This window comes from Carassius gibelio, chromosome A10 (genome assembly GCF_023724105.1).
Source record: "Carassius gibelio isolate Cgi1373 ecotype wild population from Czech Republic chromosome A10, carGib1.2-hapl.c, whole genome shotgun sequence".
Taxonomy (NCBI): domain Eukaryota; kingdom Metazoa; phylum Chordata; class Actinopteri; order Cypriniformes; family Cyprinidae; genus Carassius; species Carassius gibelio.
The window spans coordinates 15275326-15284076 of NC_068380.1; the positions used below are offsets into that span (position 1 = coordinate 15275326).

The following is an 8751-nucleotide window of genomic DNA, read 5'->3' on the forward strand; positions in this document are numbered from 1 at the left end:
ACTTTACTGATATAAAAATTCAAGTAGAAGTAAAATGCATTAAATTCTTTATCAACAACATGAAGTGCATTAAATATTACATTACTTAAGGGTTTTCAAACACTCAAAAAAATGGTTTTCCGGCACTGTTCGTTTTACACATATATGTTTTGTTAAAACAACACAAATATATTTAGTTTTCCGACAAAACACAATTGTATTGTGTTTAATCAACTTAAAATGTTTAATTTTAAATTTTACTTAATTATCAATCGTTAAAGTAACGTAAAGGGTTTAATTTCGTGATTCAAAAAAAAACCGGAAGTGACGATTTCCAACGCATTTGATGATGGTGTGGAGGGGAGCAAGAGGTATCAGTCAGGTAAGAAAATCTAAAGTTTTTATTGTGTTAAGTCAAAGTCTTTAATTTCTCTTAGAGTTTCTGTTTTGAGGTGCTTTTGTTTTGCAGTCTAGTATTGTGTAATCGGTTTATTGCACCGTTAATAGATGATTTTGAAGCGTTGGGAGATGTGAAAGCGCACGACTCTCTGTAATGTATTTACTTTAGTATATATATATATACACTAGGGCTGAAACAATTACTCGACATTATCGACAACGTCGACGATAAAAATAAAATTTTCAGCAAATGTTTTTGAGTAACGTTAGTGGTTTGATCTCGTATCTGCCTGATTTGAAAGCCTGCATTAATGCAGTTTGACCAGTGTGGCGCTGTAGCGCAAGATTGTAATACACTCTCCTGATTCAATTAAAAAGAAGAAGATAGCACTTCAGTTTGAGGCAAACCGACCCGATCCGAACCTTGGATGAATATGTAAATATATACTGCACGCCTTCCTCTCAATAACTGCATAAACACAACAAAAAACTGACCGCGATGTAAAAGCAGCTCTTAAGAACACAGAGATATGGATGTTTGCACGAACTCTGAGGTTCTCCAGGCACTCCAGTAAAGAAAAGTCCAGTCACGTTTATTTATATAACAGTCCTTTATGCAATCGATAGCTTTTCAATATTAAACATGAAAATACAGAGTAAGTGTCGCTAGAATTATAACTTGATTTCCTTTTATAAAGCAGCTCTCCGGTATGGAGCTAGCTAATAATAAAATCATTTTATAAGTGGGGGAAATATTTAATTAAAGTCTTAGTTCTGCGCTAGATCAAACCAAACTGTTTTGATTATCATAACCCAATAAGGTATTTTAAGAGAGATTGTATTTATTAATAAAATGTTTATCCAAAAATAAAACGTCCTATCACTTACCTTTACTTTATATTATACATATGGCTTACAATAAGAGATGTTAAGAGACAGAATGATTTGTCATTCAGCTACTTCCTCATATAACTAATCAAATGGCGAATAGGAGTTTCTCTCTTATCTCATTTTGTGTGCCAAATATATTTGTATAAATTAATTGTATTAGTAATACATAATGACTTTAAAAAGTGGAAGTAATTACCTTTATTTGTTATAATATGTATATTTTAACTAATTTAAAAAGATAAATAATCAATAAATGTCCAACCATGAGATGTTGACCGAGTTTTGAGAGCCCTGGCTCAGCACAGTGGGAGTATTTGAAGCTTTGTTTATGAACATGGCGGTGTGGTCATACAATGACTTTAAACCGGACACTACTCTGAGCTGTTCACATTATACATATGCTCCAGATATGTAATCAGGTCCTCCTTTAGGAATGGTAAACATGACACTATTCATCACTCACACAAATAAATCACTTAATATTTTGATCATTGAATTGGTTTTTGCTGTTCAATTTTTTTTTTTTTTTTTTTTTGTAACACATTGCACTTCCTGTGTACAGGTTTGTGCAGAATTTGAGACATCCAGAATTACCATAGGCCCATTAGAATCAACAATCTTTGCCAAACTTGATTCGGACTGCAAAATTTACGAAGATGTTTTCATACTGAAGAAGAGACCTTGGACAAATACTGAAACCCTCTTGGTGCCCACTACACAGGTAAGAACAACTGCACTCAACACAACCTTGTATTAAAACATTATTCTCTCACTGGTTACTGGAAATTGACAAAAAAAGACAGATAAGATAAGGTTTATTAATACAATAAATACAAAATATGTGGTATATCTATAAACTGATAGATTTATTTTGATGCAAGGCAGGGGTGTCCAGACCTGCTCTAGGAAAGCCAGTGTTCTGTGGGGTTCAGCTCTAACACACCTGCCTGGAACTTCAGGTAAGACTTTTTTGTTTTAAAATTCCCAAGAACCTTGATTAGCTGGTTCAGGTGTGTTTAAATGGCTAGATCACCCAAAAATAAACATGTCATTATTCACCCTCATGTCGTTTCAAACCCGTAAGACCATCATTCATCTTCAGAGCACAAATTATGATATTTTTTAAGGATGCCCCGATCATGATTTTTCATGGCCGATACCGATTTCTTTTACAAGCAAACTGGACGATTTTTTTTTTTATCTTTAAGCAACAAACAAGAAGGAAGGACAGTCCACAGTCTACAGTCCAAAATTGAGGGAAAGCTCAATAAAGCCCCTTTCACACTGCGATTCCGGCAAATACAGATCCCGTAACGACACGTGACATCAGGGCGTGACGTGTAATGTACGAGTCGAAAACATTAGGCATGTAATACTTTCACTGAATCTGGCGAACGATCTCGGTGTCACCGTGGAAAGTGAGGAACTAACTGATCTCTGCTTCATACAGTTTGCACTTTTTTTTTTTTCAGTGAACGTTGATCTTCCTTCAAAACAGCCAGTAAAAGAGTCACACGATAATGTCATCACTACGACACGGCATTAGATCTGGCTTTTGTTCACACAGCGCTTGTCCCGGGATTGAACCCAGCAATGTTACTACGTCCCCGACCCGAGTTCAATGCTGGAATCAATCCCGGGACGTGTTTGCTTTCACACAGAAGTAATGTAGTCGGAGCACGCGGGCGCACTTCCGGAAAAATCGGCTGAAAAAAATTCCAAAGACCGGCCGATTACCAACTGCGTATTTAAAGCAAAAACCGTCTGGTTTCCAATTTATGGCCGGTCAATTGGTGCATCCCTAATATTTTTATGAAAATGCGAGAGATTTCTGAACCTCCATAAAGGCTGCAATGCAACTGAAATGTTCCCAGAGTCATAGTAAGGACATCAGTAAAACAGTCCATGTGGCATCAATGCTTCAACCACACTTTTACAAAGGTACAAGAATACATTTTGTGCAAAGAAAACAAAAATAGCGACTTTAATCAACAATTCTTCTCCAAATCACATATTCTGCCATTATGGACAGTAACAAGAGGCATGAACATTGCTTTCCTCTGCGTGTAATCAAGGCTCAGTGCAGGCGTGTTGTAGGTCAGCAGCACCATGTGCATGAATTATTTACGTGCTGTTGATAATGGTGGAAGATGCGATTTGGAGAAGAATTGTTGAATAAAGTCGCTGTTTTAATTTTGTTTGCACAAAAAAGTATTTTTGTTTACTTTGTAAAATTATGGTTGAACCACTGGTGTCACATGGACTGTTTTACTGATGTCCTTACTATGTTTCTGGGTCTGGGAACATTCCAGTTCTGTTGCTTACCGTACAGGGTCCAGATGTGTAACATTTTCCACTGTAATGTTTGTTAGAATCCCATCTTGACTGCTTGCCTGGATTTCCCATAAGAAGATGAATGACTGACTTTTTTTCATGTAATTTTAGAAAAAAAAAAACAAAGGCTAAATTTTGTTGTTTTCATCTTCAGACTAATGAAATTGAAGTATCCAAATGAAGACCCTAGCAGTATGGAGTATATGGTGAGTTCAAGGTTAATAAATTATTTGTTAAAGTTAATACACAATAATTTGAGTTCTCCATGCTTTTAAATACTTCTAGGATACAGACGTTGCCAGCAGTCAGGAGGTGATCCAGAAGACTCATGGGAATCTATTTGAAGCTGCATCATTGAAGACAGTCCAGCAGAAGTTGGAGTTTTAAAGGATAAAGTTCTTCAGGACCTATAGCAGTTTACAGTCTGTAAAACCATGTTACTGGGACTGATTTATGGACTGAACTTGAGCAACCCTCCTGAACTCAGGTACACATTTGGAATACTGAAGAAGTTATTTCTGGAGCCACTTCCTGTTCCTGGAATAAGGTTTGATTGGTTGCCCATGAATGCCAATTAGAATTGTATTTGCTATTTTGTGTAATTTTGTAATGTGGTTTAAACTGTATTTTACTGTGTGTAATTATTTATTGCTTGTTTAACAAATACACTTTGATCATTTGTGACATCTTGTCTTTTGTCTCATTACAAGACAAAACATACAAAAAATGCTTTGTTGAAGGGAGTAACTTCAAAAAGAAAATATTATGTTAAAGTAACTAGAACTAATTGTGTGGAACCACTGTCCATAATTGAAATGAGTAATTTGAAACAAACCTCCTTATGTTGATAGAGTGAAACAAATTTGGCTAGATTGTAATAAACCAAAACATGTTGAGTTAACTTAACCAGTTTAAGTTGAAGCAAAGTCAATAAATTGAGTTGGTTGAACATTACTATTTCACATAGATTCTACCTCATTCAGTTGTGTTGTCACAACACAAGGAGTTTGCATAGATTCAAAAAATTCCATTAATGTTATCAAAACACAATTTGGTTGTGTGGAACCACTGTCCATAATTGACTTAAGTAAGTTTAAAGAGTCATTTTTTTGAGTGAACTGGGGGTTGTGAAGAAACTGCAGGAGGTTCTTAAGGGGATGAAAAATGAATAATTAAATCTAAAGCATGATGGCAAAGGTCTATTCATAGGATAATACAATTTCCAATATCGACAAATATGTTTTTGTTGTTGTTTTTACCCTAATATTTCTCATTAATTGTACATCAGAATTTACATTTTTACACCCAAACACGTCTCAGTCTTTGGGATACAACTGAACATTTTAAAATGCACATATTTTCAATTTGCTGCTGCACCCCTGAAATCCCACATTGCTAAGATTAAACATTTTTATATCAGAAATATTTCCACATTTGAAATTCAACAATCTCGCTTTAATTTTCTTAGCCAGCCTTGGAAAGCAATGCTCTTTCCCTGAACAGAGCAGACTACAGACATTTCTTGAGCAGGGGTGTCATTTTCTCACTTAAGTGGATTAAACCTTTGCAATACATGCCCAAATAATTGACTTGACAAAACCGCCTACTTTATATTAAAACAGGTAGATTTGCTTTAATAACATCTCTCTTTCAAACTGACTCGCTTGTGACATAAGCAACATTTACTTGGGTTTCTTTTCAACTCGAAAACCTGACAGGCTATTCTGAATTAATTCAGTCTTTATTTACAGTAACCTTAAAGGTAGATAGACAGCAGCAGATGGTGCAGAAGCCTGCAGCATTAAGATAATTGAAATGTCTGTGTTCTGATTCCATTACACGGTTATTAAGAAACAGATCAGTTATTTCATCAACAGCTATACTCAGTGATTCAGCTGTAGTGCTAATCTAGGAGCTAACAGGGCTTTCTCAAGGGTTTCTCCTGGCATTGCACATTAATTACAGTTAGTAGCACATTTCAAGATGTCCACAAGATGTTGGGTACAACAGTCATTTCTGTAATGACAGTATATGCTATTATTTAAGGCAAGACACCACAGATGACTAGGTTAAAAAATAATATATATCACCATGCTTTTGATTGATCCCAGGACATGGGTGCAGCAGGCACAGTGAAATTACACGGAGCCTATTTTCAGGCGCCGCATAATATCACTGCACCTGCTGCTCCCATGGTACAGCAGCAAAGTTACTTGATTAATACGCCGGAATGAGAATATAGTTCCTAGCCATATCGGTCTAGATAAATCACAACTTTTCATTTTCCGTCGGTCTTAGTAAACAATGTAACTACAGAAGTGTGAAGTTTCAAATAGGAAAAATATTGAAACTCTTGAGATGCTAACGGTCTAATCAGATTCAATGATCTATGCTAAGCTAAGCTAAGCTAAAAGTACTGACGCCAGGACCGGAGATCAGCTGAATGGATTCAAAAATGGTAAAACTCAACTGTTGAACTCTAGGGGAGTTGGAAAATTAGCATATTTTCAAAATAAAATAATAATAATAATAATAAAAAGGTGGAATGTTCCTTTTGCAATATTTATTGTAATTGAAATTTAATCAAAAAGATAAAGTGTAATGAACTAATTAAATGTGTATTTTGGATGAATTCTTCCCACTAGTTTGAAATAATACATCTTATAAAAGGGATTTTTTTTTTTTTTTAGGTTTGCCTTAATTTGCTGCAGGTTAAGAAATCACTTGGGAATGTAAAGCAAACTATGTACTTCGCATGAGAGATTTTTTTTTGTGGAAATCTAGAATCCAAAACATCTCATTTTTATTGAAGTCATGTTCTATGAGCCAAGAAATAAACAAGGAATGAAGAAGACCCTAAATAAACCTTCTTATCACTTTAAGTTGGCCACAAAAACTGAAGTTGGATGCAAACACAATTTTACATTCCCTTTCATGTGGGGGAGAGGACTATAATTAGCTGGAATTTGTACAAGCAATATTTATTTTTATTAAATATGGCCTTCTCGTATCGTGTCATCCTTCAGGCTTCTTAACACTTGACAAAACCATGTACTGTATCAATTAATTTTGATTTGCACTAACTTGACATTTACTTAGCCACGGGATATAGATTCAACCCACTGCTCATTAAAATTATCTGGCTTGGGCTTGAAGAGCATCAGAGTCAGAGCATCATACACTTTAAAGTTACTCATGACCAATACCATAAAAAAGCAAATAAATACAGACGCATCAATCTGGAGACGAGGATTGTTTGTTTTTTAATTGGAGAAGTACTAGCTGTGTAACTGAACCCTGTTTTCCTCGATACCAAGATGAAATGACTGCACAGTTTGATGAAAGTAGTAAACTCATTTCAATATTCCCCACTGCATTTACCATGAAAGCAAACTGTAGACATGATGAGTTGCTCTAAGGTTATTTGGAGATTAGTGATTTACCAGGTTTTTTTATTATATAGCGCAGAAAACAGCCAAAAAAAAAAAAAAAAAAAAGCAAAGGAAACACTTTGTGGAAGCAGCAAGTTCAACAGAATGGAAATAAATTTGTGGAGTTGGTTGCCCCAAAAGACCTCATTTATTTCAGATCTCTGGATCTTAACGGAAACACAGGAGCTTTGAAAGAAGCTTGTTTGTCTGTCTCTGTTGCTAAACCTAATCATAATTCTTTGCTGTGTATTGTCCAGTGTAGGGGAAACCAACCAGCACCTCAAAATCTAAAGCTTCTCTTTTAGAAAAGCAACTGCTTGCTCACTGCACTAAGAGCTCTTAAAGGAATAGTTCCCCCAAACATGAACATTTATCAACATGTTTTTATTAGCTGTTTGTACTCTCATTCTAACGGCACCCATTCACTGCAGAGGATCCATTGAAGAGTAAGTGCTGTAATGCTACATTTCTTCAAACCTCTTTTGATAAAGCTGGGGAGACATAATTATATTGAACAAATAAATGTACGCTAAATACAACTAGAAGACTCTGTTGAAAAGAAGGCAAACAGCAGCATTAAACTACAACAAATTTACAGGGATTTTGGTGCACAGGCTCAAGTGAACCAAATAAATTAATTCATTTAAATCAAAGGATTGTTTATAGTAAGCGTAGCTAGCTAATGACCATAACGACTAGCTATTTGACTAGAGGCAATAAAAAACTGATAAGATTTAAAAAAAAACAAAAAAAAAAAGGATAAAATATCTGCCCTAATATTATAGCACAACAAATTTGGAATTATCCTGCTGTATGATATGAATCATGCACATTATCTCATAAAAACAATGATTCGTGATTGTAATCTATCTTAAAATTTTGGAAAAGAACCTTCTTTATCCAACTGACTCAAAAACCAGACCCAATTAACCTTTATTTTAAATACTTTGATGTGCACTGTATTCTTCAAAATGACTGTTTAAGAGCATTCTAATTGCCTATGAATATTTTATGTGCTCCCAGACATTATTTAGAAATTTGATCACATCCACTATGATCATGTAATTCAAATGAAACATTTTATAACTTAAGTCTCTTGCGACAATTACTGTAATCATAATGAATGTCTCCTGATATTTATAGTAAAAATACTGGGTTGGTTCATGAGACTTAGTATAAGTTCACTTCAAAAACAGTGCTACTGTACAGAGTCACTAGCATAATTAGAGTGTAAGTTAGTAACTTTGCTACTTTTGGTTAGTTCTTTCAATAGTTGTGAAAGGTTACATTTGCTTAAGGGGAAGTATTATATAATTGTCAGTACTTGGAGACATCCCAAAGTGTCACACACACTGATGGGAGATCAAATGCACAAAGCATGAGATGACCAATAATCCATATAATAACAGACAGGAAATCCAGGAAGACAGGCAACCAATGCAGTGTGCACATAAACAATAACCGGCGGCAACTGAGAGAACTAAACAAGGAGTATTTATACAAACGTAAGAGAGGAACTACTTAAATAACAAGACACAGGTGAACAGAATGAACTAATCAAGGAAACTAAGGAAAACTAGGTCAAGGAACAAAACTACAAAGGAGAACAGAAAATTTAAGAAAAACAACCACAGTCCATGAACAGAACATAACTGTGACAAAAAGATTTACCAAACAGTTTAAAGAGCCACACAGATGGGAAATCAAAAATTACCTG

At 35.0% G+C, this 8751-nt stretch overlaps 1 long non-coding RNA gene across 2 annotated transcripts; it reads left to right on the forward strand.

The window, feature by feature from the left end:
- Positions 1-315: 315 nt before the first annotated feature.
- LOC128021323 (uncharacterized) lies at positions 316-4287 on the forward strand. Of its 2 annotated transcripts, none has more exons than XR_008185527.1 (5): positions 316-361; positions 1832-1990; positions 2151-2228; positions 3758-3809; positions 3889-4287. It is a non-coding gene; the product is annotated as an uncharacterized LOC128021323 (long non-coding RNA). The 2 variants fall into 2 exon arrangements; XR_008185526.1 differs by lacking the exon at positions 316-361 and adding an exon at positions 368-814.
- Positions 4288-8751: the final 4464 nt, after the last annotated feature.